At 35.5% G+C, this 13,462-nt stretch overlaps 1 pseudogene; it reads right to left on the reverse strand.

Moving 5' to 3' along the window:
• Positions 1-5,504: 5,504 nt before the first annotated feature.
• Positions 5,505-6,464, reverse strand: LOC138175072 (small ribosomal subunit protein uS5 pseudogene; annotated as a pseudogene).
• Between the last annotated feature and the right edge of the window lie 6,998 nt (positions 6,465-13,462).

Below are 13,462 nucleotides of genomic sequence, written 5' to 3' on the forward strand. Positions count from 1 at the left end.
ATGTGTGAAATAAAGGGAATAATTTTGAATCCCTGAACCTGTTTCTTCATCTATAAAATGAGGATAATAATCCTTTGACACTCAATCACCTTACATAGTTGTGTTTAGACTGCCATGAGATAACCTAAAAGCACTTTGAAAATGTCAAAACAATGAATAAATGTGATCAATGTTATTGTAGAAGCAGCTAGCTGCTCCAATGGATAGAGTACTAGGCCTGGAAGCAAGAAGCTCTGAGTTCAAAAGTAGAATCCATCACTTAACAGCTGTGTCACTTTCATTAAGTGACAACTTCTCTTTGCCTCAGTTTCATAAATTCTGTGTGGGGGATAATAATAGCACCTTCCAGGTTTGTTGTGAGGATCAAATGAGATAATATTTATAAAATGCTTAGCACAGAGGCTAGCACCTCTCAGGTGATATATATGTGAGAGCCATTGTTGTTGTCGTAGTATCACTAAGATGTTTCTTTAGGGTTGAGCTTGGATGCCAATCTGAATGCTCATGCCACCCAATTCAAGGGAAATTAGTCAATTAGCAATAGCTGCCCACAAATGATGCCATAGGATTAAAAAGTAAGCTCTTCATGGAAATGGATCCTGTGAGCCATTGGGACATAGATTTCATGCTGGGCCAGGCAGAGAAATTTACTTCAAAAAAGAAATGTTGGAACTCTGTTGGTTTTTTTGGCACTTGTTTGTGTCCTGGTGGGCTCCAAATGGAACCCCTTATTGTTTTTCTCTAATCCATCTTTGGGATGACAGAGGTGCAAGTTGCAAGTCACAGCTTGCACGCTGAGCCAGAGGATGACAACGCTCAATAAAAACAATTATTCCAAAGCCCATGTCTCATCCATTATTAAACCTGTGAAAAGAGTTTTAATTTCCTGTGAAATTACCCAGTGAAATGTCATCCTCTGGATGAAAAAAGATTAATTGCTTTTGATCAAAATCTGTGTATTTTTATTTGACTTTTTGGGATAGTTGTGTAACTGTCTATCATTCCAATCTCATCTGCCTCATATCATTCAAAATTAGTGTAACTTTGCATGGAAAATAGACTTTAATTATTATCCTCTCTCTTTCATAAAGGAGGAAAGATAAAATATTAATGTTCTTTGACTTCAGTACTCCCACTTCATCTTTACTTTTTTAAAACATATATGTGTGTGTGTTTCTCAGTGTTGAGATATCTTTACAAATGGAGAATTACAAAGAATGATAAATGTATTTGTAACTGAGTCATAAGATTAGCTAAAATAACATTCCATTGCTATGTACAGACTCACATTAGAATCTCTATCATTTTATTTGTTTTCTACTTAGCAGTTATTTTTAAACAATACATAACAATGACCAATCAGTTTCTTTCTATTAGAACTATGACATCAATTCATTCTCCTATCATGGATAAACTAATGGGGATGAATCTTTAGGAGAAGGAATTTTCCAAATCATCCTAATATATGTCTGAGTAGTGAAGGAGCTATGAAGACCCTGCAGAACAGGAGATCAACTGAGAAATAGTTGAGAGGCAGAGATTGACATTCAGATGCTATTACAACCAACCCACTAAATTCCCAGCAGCCGCAGAATTTGATTTTTCCCCTACCCTCATGTTCTAACAAACATCTGGATGAGATATTCTATAGGAAATTAATATTACCATTGTCCTACAAAGAAGTATCTGTTTTTAAATTCAGCACTGCTCAGTATTCTGGTGTCTGCTATGATCCCTGGGGTTAAATACCAGGTGATAGAAATACAGAATAAATATTTATTAGACATAAGGAAACAATTATAACATGAAGAAAGAACAGAGGACTTTGCAACAATTTGGCATGATTGACAGTCTGGGCACTCGTGAAATATGTTGCAGGTCAAGGAGGAGATTGATTGGCACATATGGTTGGGGAAGCTTGTACAATACCTTATCTGTCAAGAGATAATAGGGGGGAAATGTAAACCTTACAACAGTATTTATTTTCATGATTACTACTCAAAGAGAAGCCTGTTATTTTCAAATCATACTCACTCCTTACTTGGAAAAAGGAAAAGAGATGAACAATGTATAAAATGACTTTTAAAATTCCAAATCCAGAAAGATACTTAAAGGACCATCTAATCCAACTCGTGTAAAAGAAAACAAAAAAATATTTTTCTCTATATCATACCCAACAAATGCTAATCTAGTATTGCTTGTGGTCCCCTGAACAGGGACTCTATCATTTTCAAGGCAACCCATTCCACTTGGGGGTAGGTTAAATTCTAAGAAATATCACCTTGTAAAAAACCCAATTTTGCCTCTCTGCATCTTTGACCCATAGCTCCTGGTTCTTTTTCCCCAAAGGTTAGAAGAATAAGTCAAATTCTTCATATATTTGATCACCCTTCAGCTACATAAATAAAGAGGGTTATCATGTTTCTACTCTGTTTTCTCTTCATTATCTTTGATGTATCTCCATTGTATTCAAGCTTATTCATCATTAATCAGAATTGTTATTCTTCTTAATGTTATCAATGTATATAAATTGTAATTCCATCAATTTCACTTTACATCAAAGCAGCATTGCCATTTTCCCCTGAAACTGTGTATTTAGCCATTTTTCAAGGACAAAAATAAAATGAAAACCAAATCATTATTTGTTTTACTTTTCCTCACTGATTGAGCATTCTCTCATATTTTTCTCTTTTTTTTTTGCTATTAAAAAACTTTTCTGCAAGATGAATCATTTCCCTCTTTCTTTGACTGTTTAGGAGTATATACCTAGTAACAGTATAATTGGGTCTAAGAAAGTTTGACCAATTCCTACTCCACAAACAGTACATTGGTAAGCTTATTTTTTAAGCATCCCTTCCAACATTTCTCATTTTACTCTTTTATCATATTTATTGATCAGATATGTATGAGGCGGAATTTCAGAGTTGCTCAGAGTTGATTTGCATTTTCTTTCTTAATGATTTGGGGTGTAATATCATATCATTGTGATAGTGTGTTTTTCTCTTTTTGAACACTGAGTGTTTGTTACCCAGGTCCAGCTTGATAGAGTAGGAGGGAAATAGACTAGAAAGCATTGATAGCATTGACCTTTGAGCATAAATTATCCCAGGGACCAAATCTCAAAACATTGTCACAGATTCCTGGTCCTCTAAGTAACAAAGATAGCACACAAGGAGTCTGGAGCTCCTACCTCAGACTCCTGACTGGAAGATTATCATGGCCAACACAGAGACAAAGAAACAATACCCAAATGGATCAATGTTGCATCATTACTGAGTATCCTTTTTGAGTATGGCTAAGAAAACTTCCTTTTTTAAATTATCAGATTACTGATGTGTCTTTTGCTGTTGCAGTTGCTTACTTGAAGCCCTAGACCTACCTAAATTAGACTAAGCTACCAACAGCTTATCATGTCATAGAGAAATTATACTTCTTGTATTTAGTCCCAGTGAGAAATTACTAAAAGTTTGAGAGAGGTTAATTTGGGACTCAATCTAAAGGAAAAAATAAACAAACAAACAAAAAACAGAGTAAATTCTAACAAAGACTACTTGAAAGTATATTAGGTACCTTCATAAGGGGATATAACTCGAGATCTCTAAGGAGAAGTCAGAAGACCATTGCTTGGTCACTCGTTGAAGAATGTCCCATTTAGGTATGGATTAGACTATCTACACCTAGAGAAGGAAATGGCAAACCACTCCACTATCTTTGCTAAGAAAACACCAAATGAGATCGCAAAGAGTCAAATACCACTGAAAAATAACTGAAGAATAAATTCTTTTCCTAGCTTGTTTTGTCTTATAGATTGTAACATGGTATTGTCATCCTCCAACTTTTCCCTTTCTGGTTTCATTGACTTCTCATCTAACTCTAAAGTTGGTCCTAAGTGAAGGAAAAGAGGATTTTGGAAATGTTAGAGATTGTTACAGATTAGGAAATGCAGGTCTAGGGCAAAGAATCTCTTTGTAGGTGAAGCTTCACCTAAAATCTGTTTCCCGATTCTCCTCCATGTTGTATGTTGGTGGGTATGGAAGTTACAAGATCTAATTTGTTCCAGAGGAAGAAGGAAGGGTGGGGAAAAAAAACTCAATCTGCTTCACCTACCACAGATGAAGAATATAACCTATGTATGTCCTTGTAATCTGTGGATTCTTTTCATTAAAAAATATGAATTTCAATAGTTAAATTCTGTTATTATAATAGTTAAAATTGATATTCACTTTCTAAAGCAATGGTCAATAGAAATTCATGTTTCCATATACAATGCTTTTGTTATTGCTCTTTGTACATTGAAATATCTGTATTTCTTCACTTAAATTTTAACAAAAAATATTAAAAAGAATGGAATGATCCGTTGGTCCATTTTCCTCCCCTCTCCACACTCATCTCTGATTCTATGGAAATAATATCCAAATTACAACAATATTTCTAAAAATTCTGTGCTCACTGCATGTTTTCTACTCAGTGACTATTTAATAAGTATTTGTTAAATTAAATGTATGTTAGTTGGGGAACAAACAAGAGAGGGAAAAGAAGTTGGCAAGAAATTCTGATTTCTAGGAATCACTTATATCCTGAATCTCTTAGCCAAGGCAAAGTTTTTCCTTTCCATTCCATTTACTACCTACAAAACAATAGGCAAGTCATTTTGTCTTTTTTGGTCTGTTTCCTCATGTGCAAGATGAAGAATGTTATAATAAATGTCATTTAATGTCCCTAATAGCTTGAAATCTATCATCCTCTTAAATACTAGTAAACATATGCATACCATAATGAAGTGTCCCTAGCTGCGTTCTCCTCAGTAATACCATAACACTGAATTCCAACTAGCCAATTGAATAGGGAGGGGGAAGGTACATTTCCTTCCCTTCCAATATCTAGTTTATATCAGTTAATGTCAGTTCAATATTAACATCAGTTGGTTCCCCCAAAGTAGCATGAAAAAGCGACAGCTTTCTATCACAGATACAGAACCACCTTGAGGCAGATATGTAGGAGTTATGTGGACTAGACTAAATGGTACATTTGTTTCTTCATGGGAACAAAATTCTTCAATTCATAGATAACATTTCATAGAGGTTCTAAGATATCAGACTTTGTCACTCTAGGGGATGGATGTGAAGAACAAACTTGGGTCCACAAGGAGGGCTGATAACTCAAAGGATGTGACCTGGTTTGACCAGAATAAGTAGGCAGGGATAAAGGCTAAATGCTCATAACAGCACCAGTAGAAATAGCACCAAGAACCAACTGTTAGGGGTTTTTTCACATTCCAGGACATCTGGCTCCCAAGAGATTTCAGAGTACAGTTGAAAAAATTTAGGATTATTCCTCTTCCAACATATTCTCTATCAATACATACATAGAGGCTTCCACACTCTGAAACTCATTATGACAAGTACATGCTTTAAAATCCTACCTGTCTCTCACATCAGGAGCCAACCCTTGGAGGAGTTATTATGCCCTAGGAAAAAACTCAGTAGGTTTATAAATGTGACTGATTAAAGTTCTTCTATGTCTTTTTTTTTTTTTTTTTTTTTAGCAGGCAAAGTTCAATTTATTTGTTAAAAAAAAACCATCTATGTGGTTTCCACAGCAGCTGCCTGGGTCCTCTGGACAGATACTCGAGTGTGAGTCTTCACAAGATGGTCGGTGAATTCCTGATAAGGAGACTTAGTGAACACAGTCTCCTTCCACAGGTCTGGGGTTAGATAGCTGTATGTTTTGGAGATGGCATCAAAGGTAGCTTTAGCGAAATTGCCCAGAGTGGCAGTAAAGCCTCTTGCAGAAGTGTAGCAGTCATCAATTCCAGCCATCAGCAGCAGCTTTTTAGGCACAGGAGCTGAGACAATGCCAGTACCTCTAGGGGCGGGGATCAGGCGCACCAGAACCGACCCACATCGCCCAGTGACCTTGCAGGGTACTGTGTGAGGCTTGCCAATCTTGTTCCCCCAGTAGCCACGTCTCACAGGAACGATGGACAGCTTGGCCAGAATGATAGCACCTCGAATAGCTGTGGCCACTTCCTTGGAGCACTTGACACCCAGACCAACATGGCCATTGTAGTCACCAATGGCCACAAAAGCCTTGAACCTGGTACGTTGTCCAGCTCTAGTTTGTTTCTGAACAGGCATGATCTTCAGAACCTCATCTTTCAATGAAGATCCCAGGAAGAAATCTATGATTTCAGACTCCTTGATAGGAAGGGAGAAAAGATAGATCTCTTCCAAAGACTTGATCTTCATGTCCTTGACTAGCCGGCCCAGCTTAGTAACAGGAACCCACTCCTTGTCTTCTGCCTTTCCTCCTCGGGCTCCGCGGCCACGGCCTCGACCTCGGCCCCCACTGCCGAAGCCACCAGGGAAGCCGCCCCGGCCTCCGACGCCGGGGCCCCCGGGGCCTCCCGCACCTCCTGCAGCACCGGCATCGTCCGCCATTTGGTGTTCACTAGAAGTAGAAGCCTATGTCATTTCAATGAATTCTACAAGCATTGTATCCTCATTTTACAGATGAAGAAACAAACTCAGGGGAGTTTAAGTGACTTGTCCAGGTTCATAGAATGCATCTCTGAATTAGAATTCAAACCAGATCTTTTTGATTACAAATCTAATCATCCTTCTATTTGTATATATTGAATATATACATATATGTTTGTGTACAAATATATATATATATTCATATATACACACACTCATACACTTACATACATACATATATACACATTCACATATACACATACTTTCCCTATAAATAAGCATATCATTTAAAGCCAGGTACTAGATGACATTGAAATATGAAGTTCAATTTGATCTCCATTATCTATGCTGGACTTTGTTTTAAATCAATATTTTCAAGTCCCATTTCTCAAGGGAGTATAAGTTATAGAATTCACAAAATCATGGAACAATCAAATCATTGATAATAATAAAACGATATTATGTTTATTGCTTTCCTAGAAACTCTGAGGGCTGATGCTCAGTCCTGGAATGAAATGAGATTTAGCTGACATGATTTGTTTTCTAAGGTACAGTAGTTATTACTCAGAAATTTTTGTTCTTGTTCTTTGAAAATTGCTCCCTTGGTGATTTTTATCAGGTCTGTGTAGGTAAGATAATAGTAGTTTGATTTCAAAGACTGACCTTTCCCACCTTTTTAATAATTAGATTTCTATGTCTCTTTATCCAATGCAAATAAGACATAAATTTTTTCTACCTGTTACTCAACTTAGTCCATCTTTTCTGTTCTTCAAAATACCAGGGTGGGAACTGACCCATTCCAATGAAACACAGAAGGTCTGAATGCTTGATTGAATGATTCAATCAATTAATCAATTCCCACTTCAATTATTATAAATAGCCCATGTTCCATTTTTATGAGATAGGGATTCCTGTTTGGGATTAGAATCAATAAGACAAATATGTAAACTTAATGTGAAGAATTCTTAGACACCTCTGCTCAATCAATTAAAGGAATAAACAAATTTCAAACTATCTAGTTACTCAAGTTAGGAAAGACAGAAGTTCTTAGAGCCATTGGATGAAATCAGAGGAAGAGATGGTTTAGAATTGGTTTGAAGAATTAAGCTTTTGGTCTGTATATACAAGAACCTATATATGTAAAGATGATTTCATCAAAAAACCTTCTAGCAAATGTTTCAAAATTATAACTGCAGGGGTATTTTGAGAAGGCAAACTACTTGTGCCTCTACTAAATGGCATCAGAGGACATTAGGGTTTGGGCATGTGCAGGATGATGGGGAAAATATTATCTCAGAGGAAGTGAGCTTCTTCCCTATTTCTCCTTCCCCTATTAACTGTGTCATTAGAGACACTGTGCTAGAATGCAGAAATACAATGTCCAGCCAGGATGTAAGAAAGGACACATTAAACATATTGAGAAGAGTGCAGCTCTGAGACTTTAAAAGGGTCCCCAATCCCATGACCACCATGGAATGAAATATATATTAGGCAGAATTTCATGGGTACTCCAAAAAAAAAAGAAGAGAATAAAATGACTTGCATTCAGCCAAGATCTTTGAGTCTTTCCCTTGTACTCTCTATAGGTAGTAGTAGGATAGCTTGTTTCAGGCTCTTGGGATAATATTTCATAACAACTATTCTTAATATTCCACTTTAGGAAATCTTTCAGAATGATGCAATTTCTCAATGAGGAAATTGCTGGGGCATAATGGAGAAGTCTGAAGAAGTCCAAATGCATATATACATACATATACATATAAATATACATATAATTTGAATTTCATGGCTAACATTTACTAGGTGTTTTTCAAAGGGTAAAACATGTAAATTACCTGAGGTTCAGTTTTCCTTTCTGTAAAATGATGATAATTATAACCATATGTTCTATCTCACATGGCTATTGTTACTCTTAAGTGAGGTAACATCAAAACAAACAGTTTTTAAGAAAAAAAATCCAAACTACCAACAATTACGTAAAATATTTTCAAGTCACTTAAAATAAGAGAAATAGGGTATAGGAGAAGAGAGATGGAAACTTGTGTGAACTATTGAAAAATGAAATAAGTAAAACTGGAGAAATATAGAACAATCAAAATACAAATGAAGACAACACTGGAAGATTTCAGAACTGTGATCATTGTAGTGACCATGTCAAAATTCTGATTGATAAATTCTGATCAATAAACTTATGGCAAATCTTGACTTTTACCTCTTGACAGAAAGCTGTGCACTAGAGGTGTGGAATGAAATACATATTTTTTTGACAAAGCCAATGTGCATATTTGTTCTATTTGATTATATGTTATAGAAAGAGTATGGTCAAGTTTCTTTTTCCTGGTGGGTTATACAGATGATGAAGAGATATATTCCATACCTCTTTCCAATTCAAACTGTGAAGTTTTCAAAATCTCTTCCTAGTGATGACTTACTGAAGAGCTGATATTGTACAACAATGAACAATCTTCTAATTAGCCACAGAATCAGAAAAAAAATAAAAAAGATGACTCAGGTGTTGCTGAGTAGGAAATTAGTATGGAGCATGTGTATAGAATATGATATATGCTATTAGATCAATTGTATTGGTTGGCATTCTTTAATTGATTTGCTGTCCCCTTGCACCCCTGTCTTACAAGTAAAGACTCACTGTGAGAAGAAGTAATAAGATCCAAAGATGAAAGTTTCAATGGAACTTCTTTTAAAAGTATATCAAGATCTGTTTCATTTGGGGTGGAGTGGCTTACATCATATCGAATATTTTGCCATTATATTGTTATAAGTTAGGAGACATATTTAATGAAGCACTCGTATTGTTTAAGTGGAAATCTAAGGAAAGGTCACTTTCACCTGGTCTCATAATTAATGCTAATTCATAATTAGCTAATGCTAATTCTCACCTTTCAGGTTTTATCTCTGAATTCTTAAAATTTCTGTTTGATCTTCTTATCAGGAATTAATAGCACATTTTTTGTGTTAGATTTTAGCAAGTACAAAATATTAGCATTTTCCACAGGTTTTTGCTTTCATCTGCTCATACATTCAATTAACGATTCTTTCACTGAAAATATTGAATTTCATGCCAAGTGTAGCACTTGACTGCAGCCCCAATTATTTATTAATTTTGGAACCTTCATTGAAAGAAGCCATTGGAAATAAGTAGAAAAGTTAAGTTACTTTATTATAGTGCACTTGCTAGAGAGAAAATAAAAAGACATTAAAGAATAACTAACAGGAAACAACCACCTTCTGAAATCTATTAAGTGCATTTCTCTTTAGTGTGTACATGAAAGCTCTGTTCAAGACAAAAATGAGCAAATCAATCAGCAAGTATTTGTTAAGCACTTACTATGTACCTGGACTTGTGCTAAGCACTGGAGATACAAAGAAAGAAAAACAGTCCCTGCCCTCAAGGAGCTTACATTCTAACAGAAGAAAGAGCAAACAAAACTGTGTTACATACAAGATATATTGTGCTAGTTAATTTAGGGTATATAAGATGTCCAAATGACTGAAACAACACAAGTAAACATAATAGAAGAGCAGGTTTATTTCATAAATACAGATCAAGGTGCTGAACACAGAGCAAAGCTACATATATGCTAATTCTGGTTCTGATTCTCCTCATGTTCTTTCACTTGGTTGAATACCCTTCTTTGTCTACAAAGGAGACATCACTTTAAATGGTAGCTAGAGGCTAGGAGGAGCCAGTATAATTTGAGAGAATTGTAAGTAGACACTAGGCCCCCTATAATGGAAGACTTTATTTGAGAGTGAGAAGAGGGTAATTTCCTGATTCCTCATCACTAGGGCTAAACTTTGATTTGTGCATGAAACTGAGACCTTCATACTCTAGGTACATGTGGAGGGCATGGAGGGTTCTACTTGAATGAGCATCTTCTAATCCCCAGTGATTTGTAATCCTATCTCCTCTATAGTTTAGGGTTATCCTCTTTAAAATTCTATATGCATGATCCACTATGAAACCCCCTCATCTCCCACTCCCTTGGAACTAATTCCTCTCTTTTAAGATCTGTAGACTTAGATACAACCTGAATATATGTGGTAAATTGTAGGAAATCTTACAAGGAAGACTGTAACAATTGAGGAGATTAGGAAAGAAGGTAGGATTTGAATTTTAAAGTCAGGAGGCCAAAGTGAGAAGCTTCCTTGAGACATGGGTGGTGATAGGTGATGGAAAGACATGGACATGGGATATAGAATTTTGTGTAAGAGGAAGAAAAAGAAGGCAAGTGTGACTAGATTAGAGCCTATGGAGTGGGGTAAGGTATAAGAAAACTGGGAAGATAGGAAGAGGCCAGGATAAATAGGGCTTTAAATGCTATACAGATGATTTTATAAATTGAACATCACAAGATGATTTTATTTTATCTCGGTGATTTTAGAGAGCCAGAATATTTCATTAACTATGGGGGTGAGACTTAAATGATTACACTTGCACTTTAGAAAAATAATGTTGGTAGATGCATGAAGTATGTAGTGGAGTATAAAGAGGTTTAAGGCAGGAGACCACTGCAATAATTCAAGTGAGAGGTTACAAGAACCTGAATTAGGATAGTGGTTGTACGAGTGGATCAGTGGTCATATATGAGGGACAATAGGAAGGTAAGAAACAGTAAGACTTGGCTACTGATTATATATTAGGCATGAATGAAAGGGAGGGGGTCAGCATGAAATCAAAGTTTTGACCAAGGGTGACCAGCAGGATGATGGTTCCCCCAAAGATATTAAAGAAGTTTCGAAGATCAGAGGAAAAGGTAACAAATTCTGTTCTGTGTAGTTTGGTTTATGTGATGCTTATTCAATGTATGAATATATACCAAAGTTAGTTGGTGATGAAAAGAATGAGGACCAGATATTTGGATATGGCAATCATTTGCAAAAAAAAAAAAGATGATAATTGAACTGATGGGAATACAACACAGTGTAAGAACACAAAGAAATACAAAAGAGAGAAAGGAGATGAAGACCCAGGACAAAAGTTTGAGAGACATGCACAGTTAATGGGTGTGACTTAAATTTACATAAAAATCAAGCAAAGGAGGCTGAGAAAAAGCAATTAGATTGGAAGGATTATGATGACCTGGGAAGAACAGTAGGAGAAATATTTTTTTATGTTAGGTCACCATATTCTTTATCAATTATGATCAGGGTGATCAGGTACCATTTCTGTTCTGGAATGTCACAAATAGTACTTTTCTTTTGTTACCTGGAACAAATATTCTAAAGCCCACACAGAGAAAATAACACAGAATTCACCAGCAATCGAGTGAGTTGGTGGGGCAACTTGTTCGGAAGGCTAAGGTGTGCAGGCTGGGATAGGAAAATAGCTCACTCTATCTTACCATCTCATAGATGCCTAATCTTGTTATTTTCTAACCACTTTTGTTTCTACATCTCTAGAGCATCAGAAGTATTGTCAGTGCTCTCTAAATTTGGTATCCTCTAACCTGGAACAAATGTCCTAGTGTCCTGGGAAAAACTTCCAGTCTTTCCACCTTAATTATAATGCTAGTTTTTGGATAAATTTTATCTTGTCACTAGAAAGGTTATTATATATATATTGCTTACTATATAACGTTAGTGTTTTCATATTTTCAATGCAAATCCTGGCCTTTATCTCTATGGGCTGTAGTTACTGACTTATAGACATTTATCCTCTCTACTTTCATTCTGACTTTGAACAATAGCATTCATATTTGTCAAGTATAATTTCATCTATAAATTGTTTTCCATTAAAGTTTGGGGAATTTGTGTGAGCTAATACAAAGAGTGTTGGATTTGGAGTTTAGCTAGTTTGGTTTAAAAATTGACTCCAGCACTTATTATCTGTTTAACATTACACATATCATTTAACCTCTCTAGTCCTCCATTGGTGAATTTGTAAAATGAGGGCATTAGGCTAGATAATCACTATATTCCTTTTGATTTCTTGGGCTCTAATTACTTCCAAGTCAACCAACAAATAAACTCAAAAGAGGTTTTAAGATCTCCTTTGGTTGAAACCACTCTTATTCACTTACTTCCTTTTGTAAATATTCTGAAAGTATTCTAAGTATTTTGTAATTATAATAGTCAGATAGGAGTCTATTATTCTTTGCAAACTGTTGCTTTTTTTTTTTCTAACACTGATCTTTGAATCTTGGTAGTCTTCTCTCCTGGAAGTCTTTTTTGTTCTGTGTACAGGGGGGGGAGGATATTCCAAATTCAATATTAATTACTTTACATGAAGGAAATTCAGGCCTAAGAAGCTTATGTTCTCCTATCATTTTGAGACTAATGTATCTACAATTGGATGAGTCATTCTGAATCCATTTTTCTTTTATTAAGTGGGTTTTTACATACTTCAGTATTGCAAAGAATCTGACATCAATACATGTACATCATGCATTTGACTGAAAATTCTTCAAAGAATAGCCACCAGATATGCTTCTTCCATTGTGACTAATATAGAGATAGAGGTGATGGAAGTATAAATTGTTTCAGGAATGGATCAAGGTTCAATCAGGAAATTAGACTTTGATAATTATGTGTAAGTGAAACAAATTAAAAGTACTGATGGGGGATCTGATTTGTGATAATAGCCAGGACATCACTAGAACATAAGTTCTCTAAGGTCCTTTGGAGGTCTAGATTCAATGATACTATGACCCTAGGTTTTTAAAATTTCTGACTTGCTACACCTTGAAATCATGTCCTCTACTTTTCCCATTTCTATCAAATTATCAGTACTCTTATAAATTCAAAGTACTTGATATTTTTGTATAATCTTTAATCCTCCTACATTAAATAAAATATTACATCACATCCTGCCATTTCACTCTGAAATATCTTTTGAATTGTACTCATTTTATGAATGTAATTTGAATTATATTTATTTTATGTCCCAAAATTTAGTGCAATTTTAAGCTTTAATAGTATTTTCAGTAATATCTCTTCAGGGATTCTTTCCCTTTTCCCAAAGT

This window comes from Petaurus breviceps, unplaced genomic scaffold (genome assembly GCF_028583685.1).
Source record: "Petaurus breviceps papuanus isolate PSGF00001 unplaced genomic scaffold, PetGlider_PUasm1.0 76, whole genome shotgun sequence".
In the NCBI taxonomy this organism is placed as follows: Eukaryota; Metazoa; Chordata; class Mammalia; order Diprotodontia; family Petauridae; genus Petaurus; species Petaurus breviceps.